Here is a 22,441-nt window from a genome sequence, read left to right as displayed (position 1 = left end):
ATTAAGAGTAGACTGTGGTAATGAACTAGTAAACTTCCATTGAAATAAAACTCTGTCAGCTAAGTATATTATGGTTTCAACATCAACAGTGTTTCTCTTATTTTCTTTTTTTTAAAAAAAAAAAAAAGCAGAAAGGAAATATCAGAAGAGAATAAGGATAAACACGAAGAATAAACAGAAAGAAGCAATTGGGCATAGTGGTAAACGCAAAAGGAAACAACGAATACAGAGTGAAGCAGTGTTAATTGTGGCTAAGTTGTTTTAACCCGCATGACAAGAGAAGACCGTTATAACTGATTGCATTCTATGAGCTTCCTGCAGGTTGTGAACCTTGTAAATGAAATCCTGTGCTGAGGTTTTGGCGTAATTCTTCGCCAACGAAATAACCAGAACTCTGCTGCCCTGCTAGTGGTGAGCAGGCGGATGACAGAAAGTATCGCTGTAGGCAAAGTCTATTAGAAGGAGAAGAACGTCACGAGTGACGTACGGTACGAGAATTGAAGTGCATTTCCTTACGCATTCCACTCCGCAAACATCTAATTACGCTCTGTTTTAGCTGTTGATTATAATCACGCAATTGGAGCATTTTCTAGTTTCCTAAGGCCTTATGCAGAGTCGTTGCGACACGTGATTAGTGCCATACTAAAGAGTTCGACTAACATATGTTTCCTGCAGTAGTCAGGCCTTTAGTATGACGCTAATCATACGTCGTAACGACTCAGCGTAAGGCCCGTGGAGTTGTTTCCAACGCCTTGTAGCTAATACCTTGCAATAATTTGTTATTCTTACGCAGTTTTCTGTGCCTGCTCCTAAATATGAGAATGTAATCGGTGACAAAAACACGATACCAAGTCGCTCGTTATCTGGAACCATCTTACTTCTATGGGGCACTCAGTCCAAGATGGATTCAAGTCTATTTTTGGTCATTATGGACATATTCCATATTTAAATCTCCAACTGATGATCCTTTCACTACTTAAAAGATATTGGACCTTATGCAGAGTCATTTTGAAGCGTGATTAGTGCAATACTAAAGCGTTCGACTAACATATGTTGCCTGCAGTAGTCAGGCATTTAGTATGACGCTAATTATACGTCAAAATGACTCTGCATAAGGGCCATTGTGACTAACAGTTAGGGTTGCCATTCGTCCCGGAATATCCGGGACCGTCACAGAATCGAGCGCTGTGTCCCGAAAATATTTCTCGGGACGCTTAAATGTCCCGGATTTCAGCGAAGAAGAAAGGAAGGAAATATAGTTTGCTTTCTTCACAGGATTAGATATATAATTAAGTTATTCTCTTCAACTTCTGAGTATAGCAATTCAAAAATTGAAAAAAAAAAAACTTGAATACATGAAACATGAATTTAATTAAGTTCAAGATTAACTACTTTGACATTGAACGAAGTATTCATTTCATTGGACCATGGACAAAAAGGTTTTACTGCTCAATCTAAGTGTTATCAGTACTGTTTCAAACTGAATATTGGTTATGAAATATTTTAATCAATAGTCCCTGATTAAAATTTTTGGTAATTTTCCGCTGACCATTGAAGAAAAAAAAATATTGTTTTAATTAATAAAACTGAACAGATAACAATGGGGAAAATGCTGGATTCTTTTTTTTTTTTAATAGAAGCTTACGAAGTGGGGGGGAAACACTCTGAAAGCCACAAAACATGTTAGATCGTGAGAAATTTAAAACAAAAATTACTTACCAGGGGGAGGAGGTAAATCATCTGCTTACGTTTGCTTAACTAAAGAGGAGAAGGTCTACTTAAAATGACTAAAAATGTGATTATGTAATACTTTAACAACTCTATTTAATAGAAGAAAGTAAATTAGTATATAACACTTCTTTTCATTTTAAGCATTTCAAAGATTCTCATAATTTAGTAGAGTCCCGGAACCTTACTAACAGTAAAAATGCAATTTTGATGTTTCTCAAAAGTTTGTCATTATTCAACACTAAGCAAAAGTTGTCCAAGAAAGTTAAGGCCGAGAATATATCACTCATGCTATTTTATGAATCGTGATGTTCGTGATTACCGGTACTTTTGTACTATTTCTTGTTGCTATCTTATGAATCGTAATGTCTGTGATTACTTTTGTACTATTTCTTGTTGCTGCTTGTTGTGAACTGTTAGCTTTAGGGAGACTGTTGTGATTTAAGATAGAAAGTGATACTCAAGTCCAAGCAAAAAGTTTTCGTCTATTATTTTGCTACTCTCAAGTTATTGAGAGTGTTGTTTACCATCTTTGCTCTTCAGCCCATTAATGTATACGAGAAACTACTCTATTTGATTTGAAATGAACGGAAATTTAGTATGGTTTTTACTGATTTCTTCTTTCGGTCTATTTAGATGTCTGTTTGTGAAAATTAAATAATGTGTTCTATATTTTCAATATTTATGCACGAAACTTAAGTAATATTATCTTTATACAGGGAGTTTTAAAATAACACCGACAACATTTGAGAGGTAATTTCTGACACGAAGATAGACAAAAGGTATAGACCAACCTGGGTGCAGAAATCCGTCATTTCGGAGTTATAGGCTGCCTAAAACATGAACTTTAAAGTTTTGTAGCTGCAATACTATGGCACCTACCGTAGTCGGGTCAAGACTTCACTTATGAACTAGTACGTACCCTATCCAATTATCCAGGTTTCAGAATCCTGCGGTACTTCCGCAAAAATTTTTATAGAGGTAGTTGGTTAGTTGGTGAGTACTTCAAATTATATGCCGGTAACCACTCTCTCTATAAAAGTCGTTGCGTGAGTACCTTAGTATTCTGAAACATGCATTTTTGGACAGCGCACATATTAATTCCTAAGTGAGGTCTTGACCTGACTACTGTAGTTCCCGTAGTTTAGGAGCTATGGACCTTTAAAGTTCATCTTTTCATGTTTTCGGCAGCCCATAACTCTTAAAGGAAGCATTCGTGCACCCAAGTTGGTCTGTGCCTTTTGTCTATCTTCGTGTCAGAAATCACCTCTCAAATGTTGTAGGTCTCATAGTTTTGGAGCTATGGACCTTTGAAGTTCATTTCTCATGTTTTAGGCAACCTATAACTCCGAAATGACAGATTTCTGCACCCTGGTTGGTCTATAGTTTTTGTGTTATCTTGGTGTCTAAAATCACCTCCCAAACGTTGTCGGTGTTGTTTTCAAACATCCTGTATATATATAAAAAAGTTGTTGTTGCTATTACCGTTTTCCACTATGTCAATCAGTGTTCAAACCCGAAATCGTACATTTTCACCACTTCCGGCTCGAATAGAATGAAAACCACTTTGGGGAGGGGGGGGGGGGTCGAGAGATTCCAACAACTCTGACTATACTACATATTTAGTATACTGTAATATGTTTTTATGTAACCCAGATTGCTGTGTACCATTCATAATAGGGATATTGCTCATTCTGCTAGCCAAATTACAGTATTTATTATTATTATTATTATTATTATTATTATTAGTAGTAGTAGTAGTAGTAGTAGTAGGGCCTAGTAGTAATAGTAATAGTAATTATTGAAATTAATTGTATGTAAAAATGTAAAAAATATACGTAATATAGAACTGCATGAAATTTGTTTCAAGATTTAACCGTAACGAAGAAACTAATAGTAAAGAAATCTTATTCTGATATCTTTTGTATAATCATTGTAATTATTCTTCTCTTTCATTCCTCCTGGGGTAAAAATAATTTTGTATTATTTTGATTTTCTTTCCACATTTTCATGCAGTTGATTACTTTGTGGTTCATCTACCTTTTAGGACAGTTTCTTATTGTAAAGAGGTTTGTAAGTCGCTTTTAACATACACATAATACTTGAAAACTTGTTTTGTAGTGGTAAAAACACAAATTGATTTTGAATGAAGATTCCCTCATTGCGTCACCAGCAGTGCCGTGCCGTGGAAAATCAGCGCCCGGGGCGAGAGTATACGACGGAGCCCCCGTAGATATGAGTGAGGTTTGCAGACGAGGTACGAAGCGCCATGGTAGGCGCGAAGAATAAGAAATTTTTCAGAAATACGCCTTGCTTTTTCTTGATTTTGAGCACTTTTTATTACTTTTTCCTTCAATTTTATAGGCTATATATCTTTTTTCTTTTCCTCCCGAATTTTGCGACCACCTTACTTCGGCGCCCGGGGCTAACGCCCTGCCAGTCCTCCCTCTACCTAACAGCTCCGGTCACCAGTTAATGATGCAAATATGGTTATGGGAACACGATCTATTCAATATAATGGCTGTTCAAATTGTAATGTTACATTTAATTTTCTAAGAAAATTCACAAAAGAATGGGAAACTTTAATATTAGAATGAAAACAGCTATATTTTTTCCTGTGGGGCAGGGTTGCCAACTCTACGGGTTTAAGAACTCTCATATACGGATGTACGTCCAACTGAAATTCCTGATATAGTTTTGTTTAAAATAAATAGTAGGCCTATAATATGGCGAGGTACGGGCTTTACAAATTCGCAATGGAGTGAAATATGTTTCTCTGTAAACAATATAACTTTTTACCTATAACAACTAGGAGGCTCAAATTTGGTATATAGGTACCTCAGGTCGATACCGAGATCGAATAACTGAACCAGCTGTCTAGTGTCACTCTCAAGTTCAAAAAGTCATATTATTGAAAAATTTTCTAAAAATCTATAGAAAGAGACCTATACGCTACAGTGACCTTAAAAAGGATATGCGTAAGCCGATGACGCATACTTAAATGCACAAAATACCGTACAAACTCGCATGACTCACATTGAAGAGTAGGAAAATTATTTTTTCTAGGACATCACTATTTGTGTATGATTTTTTTTTCTTTTAAAGTTTAGTGCCAAATATTAATAACGGTTTACAATAACATAAAGAGAACAGATGGTTTTCAACTCAACAAACGTTATATACATTCACTAAGGAACATAAAATATTGTTTATCCCAGAGAGAGAAAGAAAGAAAGAAAGGGGGAGCAGAAATGCAACTTCATTACATCCACATATGAGCACTTGCAAATAGAATTACCATTAAAGTAACCAAGAAAGTTCTGTCGCTTTTTGTGGAGGTCTGTGTTCCATTGGCCCTCACACCGTGAGTTCAATGCGAATATAGATAAAACGAAGGTCAGTTGTTGGTGTGGATATCCGACATACTACCTCGTTGTGGCAGTTCAGTTACACTGTGAACTTGCGTAAGAACAGAGTGAACATGCGACCTCCACAGAGCTCATAAGGGTGTGTATGTATGCTGTACGAGTTCAAACTGGGATCAAACGCCACTACAGCGGGGCGGAAGATATGCCAGGCCTTTGGTGAGGATGTCGTGACTACGCGAACAGTGCAGCGGTGGTTTAACAAATTAAGGATCCTGACGAAACATTCGAAGGCGCACCACGTGCCGGGAGAACAACATGTACAAAATGAAGATCTTCAGGCAGCAATTGAGGCGAACAGTGGCCAAACATATGAGGAACTGGGACTAAAATTCAGTGTGTGTGGAGAAACCATTCGGCAGCACCTCCATAAATTTAGGAAGCACTGTAAATTGGGTCGATGGGTCCCACATGATTTGGCTCCGGGCCAGAAGACAACGCGAGCACACACCTGTGTATCTTTGCTATCTCGTCTGAGGAAAACGCCATTTCTACCGTAATGTAATCCATGGCCTTCCAGAACGTTGACAGAAGGTTGTCGATGCTGATGGAGACTATTTTTGATCTTCCAGGTACGTTTTAGGTTACATATCAATGGTCAAAGGTGGTGGGTGAAAAAGTTTTAGAATTTTCTTGGTTACCTTATAGATGGAAATTTCTGCGAAATTTCTTGAAATCGTATGTTATACATTTCCGTCAGCATTCTTTACAAAGCAGCCTATTCTTCCTCTAACGGTTGATTTGAGGAACTAATATCGTGATGTTGAATTTAAAATAATAAAACGATTACAGCAACACGGCGAGATCTCTCTCTCTGTCTCTCTCTTTCTCTGTCTGTCTCTCTCTTTCCACTTTACACAAAACGGTTCCCAACCACTTGCAGGTCAAAGTCAAGGACTCTCAATGTAATGTGGAAGGAGAGACCATGAATAGATGAAACTGGTTTTGTTGAATGCCCTTTCGTGAAGAAAGGTTTGCCAGATGTAACTATTTTATGCTACCACGAAAAGGAAATTAATTATCTCAATCTTCCATTCCATTTAGATACCTTAACCATTCTTAAATTACGTATATTTCATTAATGGGACACTGCAATATTGATTCACGTATTTTAAAAGTAGAATTCTCAAAATAGCAACAGTTACAACATAAAAGTTTACCAAATATTTCTTACAAAACCGTACCTTAGTTCACTGAGGGCGGTTGTCACAAAATCTAGTTTTTCAGGAGAAGCAAAAATGTAACCAGGACGTAAACTTAGTGGACACCCACCTTCTTTACAACTGCAAAAGCTCTGAAACTAGAGCTAAAATACACTGATAAGCCATAAAATAAACACCCACCTTTAGTGAAAGTACGGTTTGGCTACTAAATGAAGCTTGTTTTTTGTAATGTAATGGACTAATTATCAATTAATCTTATAAAATATTACTAAAAATTTCCTTGGTGGAAACTGTTCTGGAAACTCATTCTGTTGATTAGTATTTGTAGGAGACTTCAAAAGAAGGCGGCTCCCAATTTGACCCATATATAATCGAAACGGGCCAGTAGACCTGTATATAATATGTTGTGGATATGTTCACGTATAACTTCGACACAGGTGCACTGACGTTGATTTCGGTATTTACTTTGGCCATTTCATTTATTTTTTTCGATTCTTCGATTCAATGATTTGATCTTTCGGTTTCGGTTTTGAGAACTTACTGTTAGCCTATATAGTAGCTAGATTGGTTTCTTCCAGTATCGAACTTGAATATTTAATTCACATAGTATTGCTGAGCGAGCGGTAGTGAGTGAAGACGGGCGAGCGTTAGTGAGTGAAGACGGGTTAGAGCCCCGCAGGGCATGCTGTTTTCTGTCTTCGTTTCGAATTGGTTCATTAAACGATTCATTGAATGAAATGGACTTGCCTTGATTTATTTTTAAAGAGTATACATAACCCGGTAGTTCCATATAAATTTCGCCAGGGTGTAATGAAACGATACTTCACAACTAGAAGACTACGAAACATGTCAACAGGCGCAGTATGAAAAGCGTAATTAACCGGACAACGTAATTAACCGGACGCATAACTTGGCCCTGGCATTAAAGTGTATGTTGGACGAAAATTTAATAAGGAAAATAAAAAAATTAAACGTGAAAATAATAAAAACGATTAAAATCAGAGTAAATGCCCTCCACGAATGTAGTGGATTCAGTCATTGGTGAATCACAATCACAATATCAATGACAAGTTTCAATGAATGAGTACTGGATTCATGCTGAAACGTCTGCCTCACATCTGTAGTTTGAAGCTGTACACGGAGTTTCCGTTGAAATGTAGGCCACAGTTTCATTTGTTTTTGTGTATATGAGGGGATTGCATGGTGGCTCAGTGGTAGAACGCTTACCTCTGGTGCATGGGGTTCCTGGTTCGGTCACCGCCCAAGTAAGTTTTTGGTGAACAATATCGTGTCCGTGGCTTTTCTTAAGGTACTCCCGATTCCTTTGACATTATTCCACCGATTCTCCCATCATTCATTTGCCATAACCATCGTCTTCCTTAGCCTAAATGGCGTAATTTTCGGAAGTTTCTTTTCATATATCTTTCATCTGTGTACGTGTAATACTTTTGAAAATATAGCCTTTTCAAAACGAATGAATCCTTTATGCTAACCCTGTATTGCGTTCCTCGCAACTACTTACAAATATTTTGTAGTATACTTTATAATCCTTCATGAGAGTCATGTCTGTTTAATAAGAAAGGCAACTGCAACAACACGAATGGTGTGTTACGAAAATGACTCATCATGTAAGGTAGTTAATGTAACGACTACCATTTTAACACCACTCCAAAGTGCGATGGAGTTGAAGTGGCACAAAAAAATGAAATGAAATCTTTGCTTTTTACGTCCCACCGTTATGCCGGTTAGGCTAAAGCAGACGGTGATGATGAGTAATGAATGAAATGGTGGAATGAAGAAAGTGGGAGGAAACTGGAGAACCCGAGAAAACCCACGCACACGGTGTTTGTCAACCACAAAGTTCACTTTGCGGAGGCTGGGTTCGAACCCGAGACCCCAAGCACCAGAGGTGAACGCTCTACCGCGGCCCACTGAAGGCACAAGTATGTGTCATAACACAACTGGGATAACACACAGCCATTGTGTTGAGCTAGATTTTTTTTTATTGTGTAACCGACTTCAATGTTGTCATGTTCACGCATAGCTTCAATATAGATGTACCGGTTATGATTACCGTCTTTTAGTTTCCAAGATTAGGAATTAGATTTCTGGGCTGTCGGCATCGAAGACCATTTAGCCCGTCACGTATATGAGGGATCACGTTCCTCGGAGAGCACACTATCCGATGCAAGGGAAGGAAGGAAACGGCCTGGGACCAATCTATTATGTACAATTTGCCTGCTGTGAATTAGGAAAAGCCCCACTCAAGATAGTTGACTTGTAAAAACTGTTATACTTTTTCGACCGAGTGTCCCCACCAGGACTCGAACCCGGAACTACTTGTACCAGAGGTGACAGCATTAGGCACTACACCATGCGGAGCCACTAGTTTCAAAAACTATCTCGCCAATTCAATATATATATTTTATCAGAATCTCATAGTCTTTGCTGCTAGATCATGAAACTTATCAGTAACTGATACCTTACTGTTAATACCGCGTGTATCTTCACGTATTGTTTCGTAACGCGTAAACTGATATTCATATACGAGGGAGAATCAAATGAAAACTGCAGTTTTTCTTTTACTATTTTACTGCATGGAGAATGTTTGCCTATACATAATTTTTTACAGTTTCTCCTAACAGTTCAATCCATTTGTTGGCTATCAGGTTGGACACGCTTTGATACCGTGCAAGAAAAATTCGCTTGTTTGATGCTGTACCCATTTGTGAACCGCTGACTTCATCAGTCTTGAACGTCTACCTTCCAAGGTGCTCCTGTAATAGACAAAAGATGTGCGTATTGCTGGCTTCAAGCGGTTCTTGAGAAGGTAGGTGTAGGTGGTACTAGTCACTGTGGTACGTGGAGAACGTAGTATTCCAGGGGGAAAAAAATCTTATTCGAGAATAAAGTCAACATGACTTTCCCTGGAATGGGCTGACTGCGAAGGATTTCGGAGACGATGTCACCATTGTTTACTAGCACGTTTCGTTTCGGTCGAAAATGGTGCATTTTGCATCCAACTTTCATCTTCGGTCACGATGTGAGCTACAAAATCCTTACCTTCCTCTTCATAGCTCCTCAGCAGCTCTTTAACATATGTCAACCCGACGATCTTTCAATTCTTGCGTCCATGTCGAGGAATCCACCTGAAGAACTCTTTTCTATAGCAGAGGTCGTCATGAACTATGTGTTGTACTGAACTGAAGCTCATATTCAGCAAGGGAGCCATTTCAACCAGGCTGACACGCCGGTTTTCCTGAATAAGCCGATCTACTGCGGCTATGGATTTCTCTCTGTCACAACTCGATGACCCTGACTGATCCGGACAGGGACCATCAATCAATAGAATCTTACCTTCTGTGAATTCCTTGAACCACTCGTACGAGTAGACTTACATCTGTGACAGAGGAGGCGTCCCCATACTTTGTCTTCATTCTTCGATGAAGAGGTTTCACATCTTCACTCAATGAAACTCGAATAACTTCACGCTGTTTGTTCTTGGTGCAACTTTGTAGTGTTGCCGCCATATTGAATCGACTGTTACTCAGCTCCGACTGTTGCTCCCCGTCTAGCGGCGCTGTCCCGTACTACTAGCTTGAAAAGACGTCAAGGATTGTGTCCGCAAATTTTCAAACGCCCAGAAAAAATAATTATAATCACATTTTTGCTTTTTTCATTTGAGTCTTCGTATTTGACCCATGTTATAGAAAGTGAGTGTCCTCCTTTAGATTCAGGTATCAACCTAAATTCTTGGGATGACCGAAAAATGAAAATATCAAACAAGTGGTGAAGAAAAATAATATACCTCAAAAACACTCTCAGAAGTAGAATAGTTATAAGCATAAAAATGTGATTCAATAATATGTAAGGGGCACGTCAAAAAAAGGCTGATAATATTTTTACGCGGGATAGGCAACATTGATGAGGTTGAGAATGAACAGAATACCTATGCCATAATATTTCGTGCATGCAGTAAAGATAGAATCGTCAGAGTGGCGTTGTGTATATGCGAGTAGCAGTAAGATGAAATGGATGTGAAGTGAGATATGTCATACGATTTCTGTATGCCAAAGGCCAGAGTGCAGCTGACATCAATCGGGAATCGTGTGCCATTTACGGACCGATAGTACTGAATGAAGGGAATGTCAGGCAATGGTGCAGGGAGTTTCGAGAAGGGCGTTCAAATGTTCATGACGATGAGCATAGCTGAACACCTAGTGTTCAGACAGACGACCTGGTGGGACGCATTAAGGGGAAAGTGCAATCCAGTCGCCGGTTCACAATAGTTGAACTTAACAAAGAGTATCCAGAAGTGTGTGTGTGTGAAAACAGTGCTTCGAATTGTGACCGATAAGCTGGGTTTACACAAACTGTGTGCGAGGAGGATACCAAAAATGTTGACAGTCTCACAAAGAGCAAACAATAATAGTTGCATGTAATTCTTTTGATCGCTGGGGAAAGGATGGGAATGACGTCTTTTTCCACATAGTGACGGGGGTAAACTGTGCCACTGGAAAATCGAAGCTGCCGTCAATGTAATTGTCGCACTCTGGTTCTTCCAAAGCGTAGAAATTAATTATTGTCAATATTTAATTAGCAATATATTATCGATAGTATGAGATTCAAGGATAATTTACTACATCTAACGATACAAAAGTTTTATTTGTAAAGATATTGTCAGCAACTCGTGTTAATAAGCCGCACGTTTGTACAGTGATGGAAATTGTATGGTAATTTCGGTGTTCGTACGGCGTACGATCAGAACGGCAACAGTAGAGGAAAATACAGTAATTTTAAAGGAGCAAATTTGGACGCAATATGTCTGGAACGATTTATTTTTAGTTGATATAAGAGAGATGGAAGTAAGGGCCGGTAATGTCTCTTTTATATGTTTCGAACTTTGTGCCTAAGGTTCGAACTGAGCCAGCAATTTGCGAAGGAGTGCCGGTAATTCTGTTCTCCATAGCAGTAGAACCCACGCCACAGCAACAAGGGAGTTATGAATGGAAACTAGTATTTTCATTGATAATATGGTAGTAAAACTAAGTCCGTATTAATTTTTGTATGGATATTTATTATGACTGATGGTTGAAGTGATATTCATATACGGATATCGATTAATAAAAGATATGCATCTATACAGTATGTCGGAAAAATAACGGGAGATTTTTCTTTACAGATATCCACTAGCGCGATCTATTGAAACAACATATCATCGGAAAGTTGGATATCTGCTCATCAAAACGAGACCACAATCATGAGAACCGATTAACGGAGTGTCAAGTTATAGCAAGAGAAGTGAGTGTATCTGGTGTCACCTCGTCACAAAAACACGATGGAGCAAAGAGCCAATATTAAATTTTGTTTCGAGCTAGGTAAAACATTTACATAAACATTGGAAATGATGAAACAAGTGTATGGTGATGAGTGCTTATCTTGTGCATATGTGTTCGAGTGGCATACGCGACTTCCGGACTGTCGTGAGTCCTTGTGAGAATGCACAAAGCCAGGCAGACCGAAAAACAAAAATCATGATCAGTTGGTGGAACAAGTGGGTGGAACGATCGCCCACGATGCGAATTCGACTGTGAGATGGACGGCGGAGGAATTAAATACAACTGAAGACATGATTCACGAAATTTTGACAAAGCATTTTTAAAAAGGGAAAGTATCTCGATTTGTTCGGTACACCTTCAACTCACGACCAGAAACAATTCCTTGCGTTGAAGTTCCGAGGACCTGATTAAAACAGCCAACGAAACAGAACATTCCTGGAAACGATTGTAACTGGTCAATTAAAATTGGCCATAAAAGAAACATTTTATGACAATGTTACAGACCTCCAGTCTGCCGTGACGAGGGTCATTGCGGCGATTCCGAAAAAGGATATTCAAAACTCTATGCTAGAATTGGTTGAACGTGCCCAGCAATGTATTGATGCGGAAGGGATGTATTTTGAATAAAAAGAACTACAGTTGGTAAAATACCTATTTTTTTTATTATTATTTAAAAAGTTATGTTATTTTTCCGACATATTGTATACGTCGTCTGGAGAGGTTTTTCTTAAACGGGATTCATTTACAAGTGATAAAATCAAGGAGTTTTAGAAATTGTAAAACTTAAGTAAGGGAAGCTGCAATTAATTTGTAAGATCTGTCCCCCTTTCTGGTGCTTTCTAACTAACTAACTAACTCTATGGCTTATGGAACCCGGAGGTTCAGTGCCGCGTTCACAAAAGCTCTCCACTGACTTCTATCCTTAGCTAACTGCATCCAGTTTCTACTTTGTATTCCTATCTCTGCGAGATCCATCTTAATATTGTCCCCCCATCTGCGCCTAGGTCTTCCTAATGGTCGTTTTCCTATGGGTCTTCCAGTCAAGACTTTGAAAGCGTTTCTACTTTCTTCCATTCTAGCTACATGACCTGCCCACCTAAGCCTCCTAGACTTGACGATCCTAACAATGTTGGGTAAACCGTATAAACTATGTAGTTCCTCGTCATAAAGTTTCCGCCATTCCCCATTCTCGTTCCTCTTGAGTCCGAATATTCTTCTCAGGATCTTGTTCTCAAATACTTTCAGTCTATGTTCTTCCCTCAGAGTAAGTGACCATGTTTCGCAACCATACAGAACAACAGGCATGATTATCGTTTTATATATTTTAAGCTTCAAATTCTTCGACAGAATTCGCGACGACAAGAGATTTTGAACCGAATAGTAACACGAATTCCCTGCTTTTAGTCGACATTTAATTTCTTCGTGAATATGATTTTCGTGTGTTAATATTGATCCTAAATATTTGAAAGTATCCACTTTATCAAAAGTATTATTTAATATTTTAACGCCTCCACAATTTGCCGTATTACGGTCCCGACGCACTTCCATGTATTTAGTTTTCTCTGCATTTACTTCTAAACCCATGTCCCTGCAAGCATTTAATAAGATCTCTGCATTTATTTCTACTGTTCTCCTATCATCCCCTATTAAATTTACATCATCAGCATATGCCATAACCTGATGAATGCCGTTCAACTCTAGGCCCTGGTGCTTTGTCATACAAATTTTATTCCTTCAGCTATACTACGTATATATCGATTGCAAATAAAACTAGCATTCAGTTTATTGTCATACAAGAGTTAACATGACCTGCCTATTTGGAAGAAAGCTCATCCGACTAAACAGTCTTATCAAAAACCTGAATTTACATGATCATCATTCAGCCTGATCTCAGCGAACTGCAAACGACTTATTCTTTATGTGTTGCAGAAGTCGGGGACTGTGACCTTCGACAACTGTTTTCATGTGATGATTCAGGTAACTTTGTGTGATGCATAAGTTTGCCAACCCCAACCTGTGCTCTTACCTGGGCTATCCACAAAAGCCAAGTCTACTCGCACTTAATTTTCCTGTTTGATAACAATTTGTGAATGTCGATCTTGGAATAGTTTTATCTGGTGAATGGACTGTCATGATGACATGTAAGGTATCTCTCTCCTTCCGCCACGCCGTTTCTGTAGGTTCAAATCCCCAGTTATTCTGTACTCAGCATCTATCAGGTTTCCCACCATTATTAAAATCACTGTACCCTATCTGCGGTCTTTTCTTGACCCCATCGTATCTAATATTTTCATAAGCTCAAGAGCTGACAGGGTACAAGAGTTTTAATGGCAAATCTGTAAAGTTCTCACTCATAAAAATTACTGTCTATACGGCCAGCCTCTTTTGCATTGCGTTCCATATACGCTATATATACACAGTTGCTTTAAAAAAATTCTGACAATCCACCCCTTTATAAAAAGTATTGAACTCTTACCCGTAAGGGGAAATAAATGAAGCAAATCCGAATCCACTCTAGTTATAAATTTTTTTTATTTTAATCCAAATTACTGGGTTACTATACGGACAGTTGTGAGGTTACCTTCTCTTAAAAAGATGTGGGTGGCAGTGGTCAGGATCTTTTGAACAATACTATACATTTAGGCTTGGTGTAGTAGTCGGTGGTTCGTAAGGAGACCAAACCTGTGCAGCGAGTTTCTTTACACTTTTCGTATTGGTTGGAAACACATAATGTAAAATGTGATTCGGCATTTTTGTGTTCGCAGTCAGGGTATCCTTGCTTCAATTGTTGTAGCTGGCGACTTAACTAAAGCTTTCAAGGGTTTTACCTCAATACCATTAGGAGATTGGTGGAACGTGTTTGAATAAAGGTTGACCAATTTGATTTTATTTACTTTTCACTTTGTTATTGTTGGTTAGTTTGGATTAGGATTTAGATTTCTGGGCATTCGATATCTATGGCCATGTCACAGTAGCGTAACTACTATTGCGCGAAACCCCGCAATGCGGGGGAGCCCGACACTTCCAAGGGGGACCTTCACCGTAGCCTCCTAATAGGTCGAATCAACATGCTTTTCAGTTTTGTATTAGTCAGCAATGTTCTTTCACCCTCCCTTTCTTTTCGGCTATCTGTAGGAGGCTTCACGTGTAGGTCAAGCACCGCGATTAAGAAAAGAGGGAAAGTCGGTTCGGTCGGCTTTTATAGGTTACATATTTTTCTTCGGCGGGAAATATTGAATCAAACTTTACAATTAATATCTATATATATTAAACTATTTGACATGCTGAATTCACAGTTCTATTGTCGTTTCACATCTTTGGGTGATATAGTATTCAAATTTTCCTATTTGTTTTCTGCCAATATAATTCATCTCAATGATGATGAAATTCTCAGGCCCGCAACTAGAGGGGGGCCTGGTCCCTCCTAAACTTTTCGTGGACCCTCCAGACCTTAACACAAAATGCTATTATTAATACAAAAAACACAATTTAGCTATTTGTAAGAGAACTTTTAATGACTTGGCCCCCCAAACATATTCATGGCCCCCCAAACCTCTAAATTTTATTCAAATTGGTTAATTATTTCGACTTCTAGCCTTCACGAAATTTGGTCTTTGACATTGATCGATCTCAGTCAACTATTAGATCAACTAAGTAGATTACCAATGACATGCCTATTTTGACTAGAGTTAAAGCCACTCCTGAGAAATAAAATTTCATTTTTGTTTCGGCTCTTTGGCTTGGACAATGATCAATTTTATCAAATTTTGAGAGACCACTGAAGTAGGTTCTCAATACTCCCTAATGACAATTTTGAATGAAGTCTGTGAAGAAGGTTCTTAAAAACAAAAATTCACGAATTAACCCTCCGTCGCAAAGGTGGAGTGTACCATACCCCAGCCATATTACTTACAGTTGTAACTACTAGATGACTCCACGGGCTGCCAAACAAAGATGAAAGAAAAGAAAAAACTCAATAATATAATGGTAAATGCATAAATAGCAATATTATATCCCAAAAATGTTAAAAATATGGCCAAAGCTATTTGAGGTGATGGGGTGCAATACACACCCGACCTTTGCAGTGGCGGTACTACGCGGAACGCGGAAACTAATTCTTTCGAATAGTGTATGGGAATTAACATTGTTTTTGTCTCTATTTTCAGTGATTTCCTTATCAACATGCGTATTATATGTTCAATTGATTTCCAGAGAAAACGGCAAAATGCTGTTTTCGTCTTACTATTTTCTGATTTCCTTATCAACATGTGCATTGTATGTTCAATTGATTTCCAGAGAAAACGGCAAAATGCTGTTTTCGTCTTGCTATTTTCTGTGATTTCCTTATCAATGTGCGCGTTGTATGTTCAATTGATTTCCTGTGAAATCCGCGAAACACTTGGATATCTTTTACTTAGAAAAGCTTATGTTTGAGATTGCTACGTTCTCATAGTTATTTATATTAATATTAGTTTAATGTATTTATGAAAATACATTCTGTATCTTCGTTCACTTCTAAATATTTTTGACATTTTTGTTTATGCATAATAAGTACATAAAAGTACTACATAGTGACTAAGAAGACGTTTATTAATAATTATGTATTACTATAATGGGATCAGACGGCAATTGAACTATGCTCATGATTTTTATTATTATTATTATTCATTAAGATAATAATCTTGTATTAGTAGATAAAACTCAACACTTCCGCTTTCAAAATTAAGACCTTGAAATGATGTGCAGTATTAGTGTCACAGAACTTTCACCTTACTTCCTGAAGTGAATGACATTCATGTTCCCACGAGTTAAATTGGCAGTGTGAGCGCCGAGATTGAAGACCATGAGCGTGCAATTACTGTAGAAGAGCGATCTTGACAACAGATATGCTTTTGATTCTATGGATATGAAAGTTTACATGTAGGAGTTAACGCAGCTGCGACACATTCCTTTTCGATTTACTTTCTGCGTCTTACTTTTAGGTTACGCACATTGCGATATATTGTTTGTATAGCCGGGAAACGGAACCATTACGTGGTACTGAATTCGATTGATGACTACGTGATTTGTAACGGTCACCGTTATATACATAGAATTTCTCCGGACTTGTTAGGACACTTCACAACTTGCCATTTCACTAATTCCTTCATTGTGTTTGACATACATTACTTTCAACCAGTGGCGGACGTCTTTGGGGGCACGTCCTTTGCCAAATAGCGTCTCAGTGCAGCCTCTTCATATTTTGATGTTACCTTTACCCCGAGATATTTATTTTTCTCTGAAAGGAAACTTGGTCCCACTTAAAATCGAACACGGATCTCTCCAAATGTAAACATATTTTGAAACATTATCATGAGACGCTACAATGAAATAGTTTTTACCATATCAGTAGCTCAATTATAACGGATTAGTACTGGATAATCCTGTTGTGTTTGCTGTTCTTTACTTATGGCGCTGTGTGTTGTCTTCTGCAATTTTTACGTTGATAAAATCCTTTTCTTCTGTAACTGCTTATATTTTTGGTCAAGAGATCCAATAAATTACAATCAAAAATTTTTTGTACGCCTTAGTAAGTAACTCAGTATGATGCACTTATTCCGTAGAAAATAAGAAAATTCCATTTAGGAGCCGTTCAAAAGTTTTGTGGCTCCTGATCCAAAATTCAGTATATTTCAGTGAAAAATTTTGTTGTAGGCCGTATACCTGGAGAACTAGATACAGTGTAGCCAAACCCAAACTATCAGTTAACTCAGCATGATGTGCTTATTCCTAGAAAATACGAAAACTCTATTTAGGCGGCGTTCAAAAATTTTGACCCCTGATCCAAAAAGTAATTTGGCCAAGATGGCAATGTTTTAATCCATTTTGTTTTTCATCATTCTTAATATTCTTGTTTGTGTATAAATGTTTGAAAGCAATATATGCACATGGTTAAGTGCTCGGAAAAGATTACAAAGCTTAAACTTCGAAATAAAAGAAATCTAATAAAGAATAAATAAGTAAATGTCACACAGAGTGACTATTTCCCCAACGACCATTTTCTTTATATTAAGTGAAAGTTCTTGACTAAAGGAGTTTCACATTACTAAAACTTACATTTTATTTCTGTTTTGTATGAGTTTCCGCTAGGTAGTGTTACGTTGAAGTTACTAATGTATTAAATGGATGATAGCATACGCTGTGGTGATCAGTTTTTCTTCCAGACGTGTTTTTGGGAGGGCACTGCGTTCCCCCCCCCCTCCAGAATCTCCGAGAAAAGACCAAACTAATACATCTATAATATGATAATAAATAGAATAGTATCGTGTGAAAATAGTATGTGCCCCTCCGAATACTAATTGTGCCCCTTGGAGCACTTTTTTTCTCTAAAGGAAACACTTGTGGTGATATGCATATAATTTGTATTCAATGTTACTACGTTACTTATTGACAATGTTATTTGCTTATTTATTAACTGAGACCAAGTAAGAATTTTGCAAGTGAGAATTTTAACTCTTTGATTGGCAACCATTGAGAAATACGCGTTAAAATGTTTTGATTGGTTTTCATGGTTGAAAAATGTCTTCCTTACCATGATGTCGTAATTTTGAATGTGTTTTTTTGTATTTTGGGTCAAAATACAGAATGTTTATTTCCAAACAACATATCCTAAAATAACTAATCATGTACTGCTATTGAACAAGAGTACCCTTAATACGGTCAATTATAGTTAGGAATATCTCTCAGATGTTTCGTTGAAATATCTTCCTACATATATGTTAATGAGGAAGACAATTATAACAACATTATGAAGAGAAAGATATTAATAAGTATGATCAGGATCAATGCGTAATTCAACTGGGCCTATTATCACTTCTATAATATTGTGACTTTCCTCAATTAACTAGCTTCCTACTACTTAAGAAAGCATTAGATTCAATGTCACAAACAAAAGATCCCAATTAACCGTATCACTTCCAGTTTAATCCTGTTAGAACTGCTATTCTTTATATGATCCTATTTTGTATATCTTCTTCCATTTCCTTGATCTAACCAAATACTTTCTTTCAAGATGTATAATGTAGGGTCATTTAGGGAGATCTCGACACTTAAGGTCTGGCAAAGCTAGTGATCATATATGCACGCGAGAAGAAACATTCAGTACGTGGAAGGTTAGTGTCAGTTTTCAGTGACAAGTTGCATATGCGGAGAAGTTAATTTTGCCTGTTGCAAAGGAAAGGAAGCAGAAGCCTCTAAAATAGGTACATAAAGCTTTATTTAAGAAAAAATATAAGGCCTATATGTTATAAGTTTAAGTAAGGTATAGCGGTAATATATGTTGATGAAAGGAGGTAAAGAATTGGTATTGTGATAGAGTATAGGGTCTACCCTCTGTATGTTTGTGTGTCAGGCTGACACACATTGCTTGTTAGAGTGACAACTCGTGCCAGCTGTTGTTGATCAATGCATTTATGGGATAACTCGACAGTGGTTGTATGGAGATTTAAACATGTAGTTCCTTTGTTATAAGGAAAGTCATCAGACAAAAGGAATACCGTCTGGTTCATATTAGTGTATACATCATAGGTTTAGATTACATAACAAACACGCTTTCTCAGCTTCTGAGTCATTTAGTCCGATATAAGCCTAATGGTAAAGTACCTTTTGTTTTAGATTAGCACAGTACATGTGTCAAAGATCCTGATATATTAAAGAAAGCCTCTGATTCTCCCACTACATAGTACTCAAAATTGTCAATTCTTAATGTATCTTTCTTCGGCAGTTTGAAAAACAATTTCAACTTATCTTACGACAACTTTGTTCGTAGGAACCCTGGCAAAATGTTGTGAAAGAAGACTATGAGAAAGTCAGTTTCAGTTGGAAGAAATCACTCCTGACTCAGGAATCAGCCTCTGTTGGATTCTTCGCACATGGTTTCCGAATATGATTGTGTTAAATTGTGATTTTCGATTATTGATTATTACGCGTAGTGAAATATTGAAATACAATATGCTGCAAAACAGGTTGTAAAGAAAGTTTATTATTAACTAGCTTACATTGTTTCAGTGTTATTGTATTTCAACTTAGTTGTAATGAATTGCTACAAAATTTGCAAATAAGTCATATGTAGATAGTAGAAACCTTACATCTAGTATTTCATTGCGTTTTATGTTTGTTGTTGTTTCCAAAGACGTGAAGGATTTCATTGTCTATATAGTGTCGACATCTCCCATAGTAAGTGTTGAGTTCTCCCGCAAGACTTCCAAAATCTACTGATCCGCACTATTCCGTTTACGTGTTCTTGCATTTGCAAGTACTGCATTCACGGGTAAGATTTTGTGTTTTATAGATAGGGCAAAAATTATTGTCAAATATTATTGCTTTTGCAGAATAAAATTATCGTAACTTTCAGAGTAGTGTCGAGTTGTTTCTTAACGTATCGAAATGTCCCTAAATGACCCTATTATATTTTCATAGCTTATACGTTAGCAGCATATCATCTGCTATTTTAGCAAACAACTTAGGTATGATACGGTGCTTCAACAGTGTTGTGCTGATGTACAATATGTACACTTCGGTGCATTGAAAAAAAAATAGTTGAATCGAAAACTGAACGAGAAAAAGCGTATAAACGTGACACCAATCTAGTTTCATCAGAGAATACAATGTCATTTACTTAATACTGTGTCATCGACATTTCGCATCATTACTTCGCAAAATTCATTGCAGTGATGAGTCATCTGCCGTCAGCTCGTATATTAAACTCACTTTTTAAGGTTTAAACTTACTGCGCACTAGAATTTATTACACTGAACTCTGAGAAATCACCATCGTGTTGGCATCGCTGGTTGTCGATGTTTGCAGAGTTTCACAAAAGATTGTAATACATCCAAAGAAACTCCCGCATTGCTACACGAATTTGGCCTTCCTGATCACACAGTCTTTATCACTTTCTGCAAAATGTTGACTGGTTCTTTCGACGATTGACTTCGAAACTGGGTTATGTTCGTGGAAAGTAGTTTTAAACTACTGTTGCATCTCGATATATGATCTCTTGCGATTCTCGTAGCCATACATCATTAGTAACATAGTACTTTCTCGTTCACTTTGCTCCATTCTGACCAGTGACACGGACACAATCTTCTTTCCTTCCGCACACCACCCACCAACACTAGCAGCTCATGCAGAGCGACAGCAAGTAAGATAACAAGTGAAACTGATTATTATATTATAAGTTTCGTAAAGTTGCAGTGGTTACGAGCTAGTTGATCTAGTAAATAAGTGTTTATCTACTGCTACTAAAATCTTCTGACCCATAAACAAAAACTGATTCTGATTACATTTTTCTTTGTTTGGCTTCTACCTGAAGCCTATGCAGAGCCTACAAATAACCACTGAGACTTCTTTACACTAATACTACAATTACTGCTAATTAAATTACTCACTAAGAGTAGTCATAATCACATTGTCTTCAAAACGTTGTTCAACTAAAATCGCCTAATTCTGTAACTTAGTTCACATATCACAAACCGTAGTGAATTCTATTCTCAGAGCATATGCAGGAGCGGATTAAGGGCGGAGCCAATGGAGCCCAGGCTCCAGGGCCCCCAAGCTCAGAGGCCCCCCAAATCGCTCTGTTTAATACTAAAATATAGTAATCAACTTATTATATTATAGGCTTCAGAACCATGCCATTTTTTTCCCACGCATCGCTCGCGGTATCGCTAGAGTTAAGTCTTCTTCCATCAGGGTCTTCGCGATACTTATTTTGTAAGGGAGTGAGCTATTTTGGGCCTCTGTTACAAACCAAATTATTAGCTTGTGGTGACTATTCCTTTGAAACATATCTGTTATTTCTTAGAGCAATTCTAGGAGGTTTTCCAAATCTCCTTAACAATAAAACGTTCCTATTCAAATCAATTTGGGCTCTCTGAGCTACAGCATGGTTCTCGGTGTTTTGATAAGCCTATGATACTGTGGAAAGTATCAAAGAAAATTTATGCGCTGGAATTATTCGTAACATAGGGCCCCCTTGAAATAGTTGGCTCCAGGGCCAGAAAAGGCTTAATCAGATCCTGAGCATATGCAAACATTCTCGAGCACCTTCCTTCTAATTGTAACTACCACTTCCAACACTGGCTTTCGGCCCTTACCAGATGACACTTGTGTTATAAGATACTCTCTCACATTAATATTGGGACACTTCACATTGTTTTTAAAAATATACTAAATATTTTACCTAGGTATATAATATATATATACTACCATTCTCAAAAGTTTTCGAACACTCCGGATTTTTTACGGCATTTTCTGTGATCCTATTATTTTGGCACAAGGACTTTACCGCCTTGCATCAGATGTACTCCAGCCTAAAGCATAGAATTTGACGACATTGAATTGAGATCTGAGGGGTACTGCCGGTAGCCAGCCCAAAAATGTAGAGGGAGCGGTAGAAGTTAGGAGGCCAGCAAGAATTTAGGGGGCGACCACTCCTATACTCCCCGTGGATACGGGGCCTGGGTACTGCAGATGATGCGTCAGTTTATGATTCTTAAAACCAAAAAAAGAAAATTTGATTTATAATATATTGCGTAATATAAACAAAAGTGTGAAAGGTGAGACAATATATTAGTTTTGTTCGGAAACTGTAGACGTAGAGGGTCAATGCAGTGACAAGAATTTGAAACAGAAAGAATTTTTCCAAATTTTGCAGTTCTCTATACCTTATAGATATTCTAGCTTTTAAAAAGCTTTAAAAAGAAAACATTCATTGAAAAATGTTTACAAGGGTCAATATACATCCTTC

At 37.6% G+C, this 22,441-nt stretch overlaps 1 protein-coding gene across 2 annotated transcripts in view; it reads left to right on the top strand.

Annotated features, from left to right (window-relative positions):
* Positions 1 to 22,441, top strand: part of Np (serine protease notopleural) — a 256,460-nt gene that overhangs the window by 41,307 nt on the left and 192,712 nt on the right. Inside the window, exon 1 of one of the 2 annotated variants that reach the window (XM_081743286.1) lies at positions 18,760 to 18,896. The exons of the other annotated variant lie outside the window; for it this stretch is intronic. The gene's annotated coding sequence lies outside the window, so the exon portion shown is untranslated. Of the gene's footprint in view, positions 1 to 18,759; positions 18,897 to 22,441 lie in introns of those variants that run through there. 2 annotated transcript variants of the gene reach the window in all.

The sequence above is a fragment of the Thermobia domestica genome, chromosome 16 (genome assembly GCF_964235325.1).
Source record: "Thermobia domestica chromosome 16, izTheDome1.hap1.1, whole genome shotgun sequence".
Classification (NCBI taxonomy): domain Eukaryota; kingdom Metazoa; phylum Arthropoda; class Insecta; order Zygentoma; family Lepismatidae; genus Thermobia; species Thermobia domestica.
The sequence above is the reverse complement of the archived record's forward strand: the minus strand, read 5'-3'. Positions and strand labels throughout refer to the sequence as shown.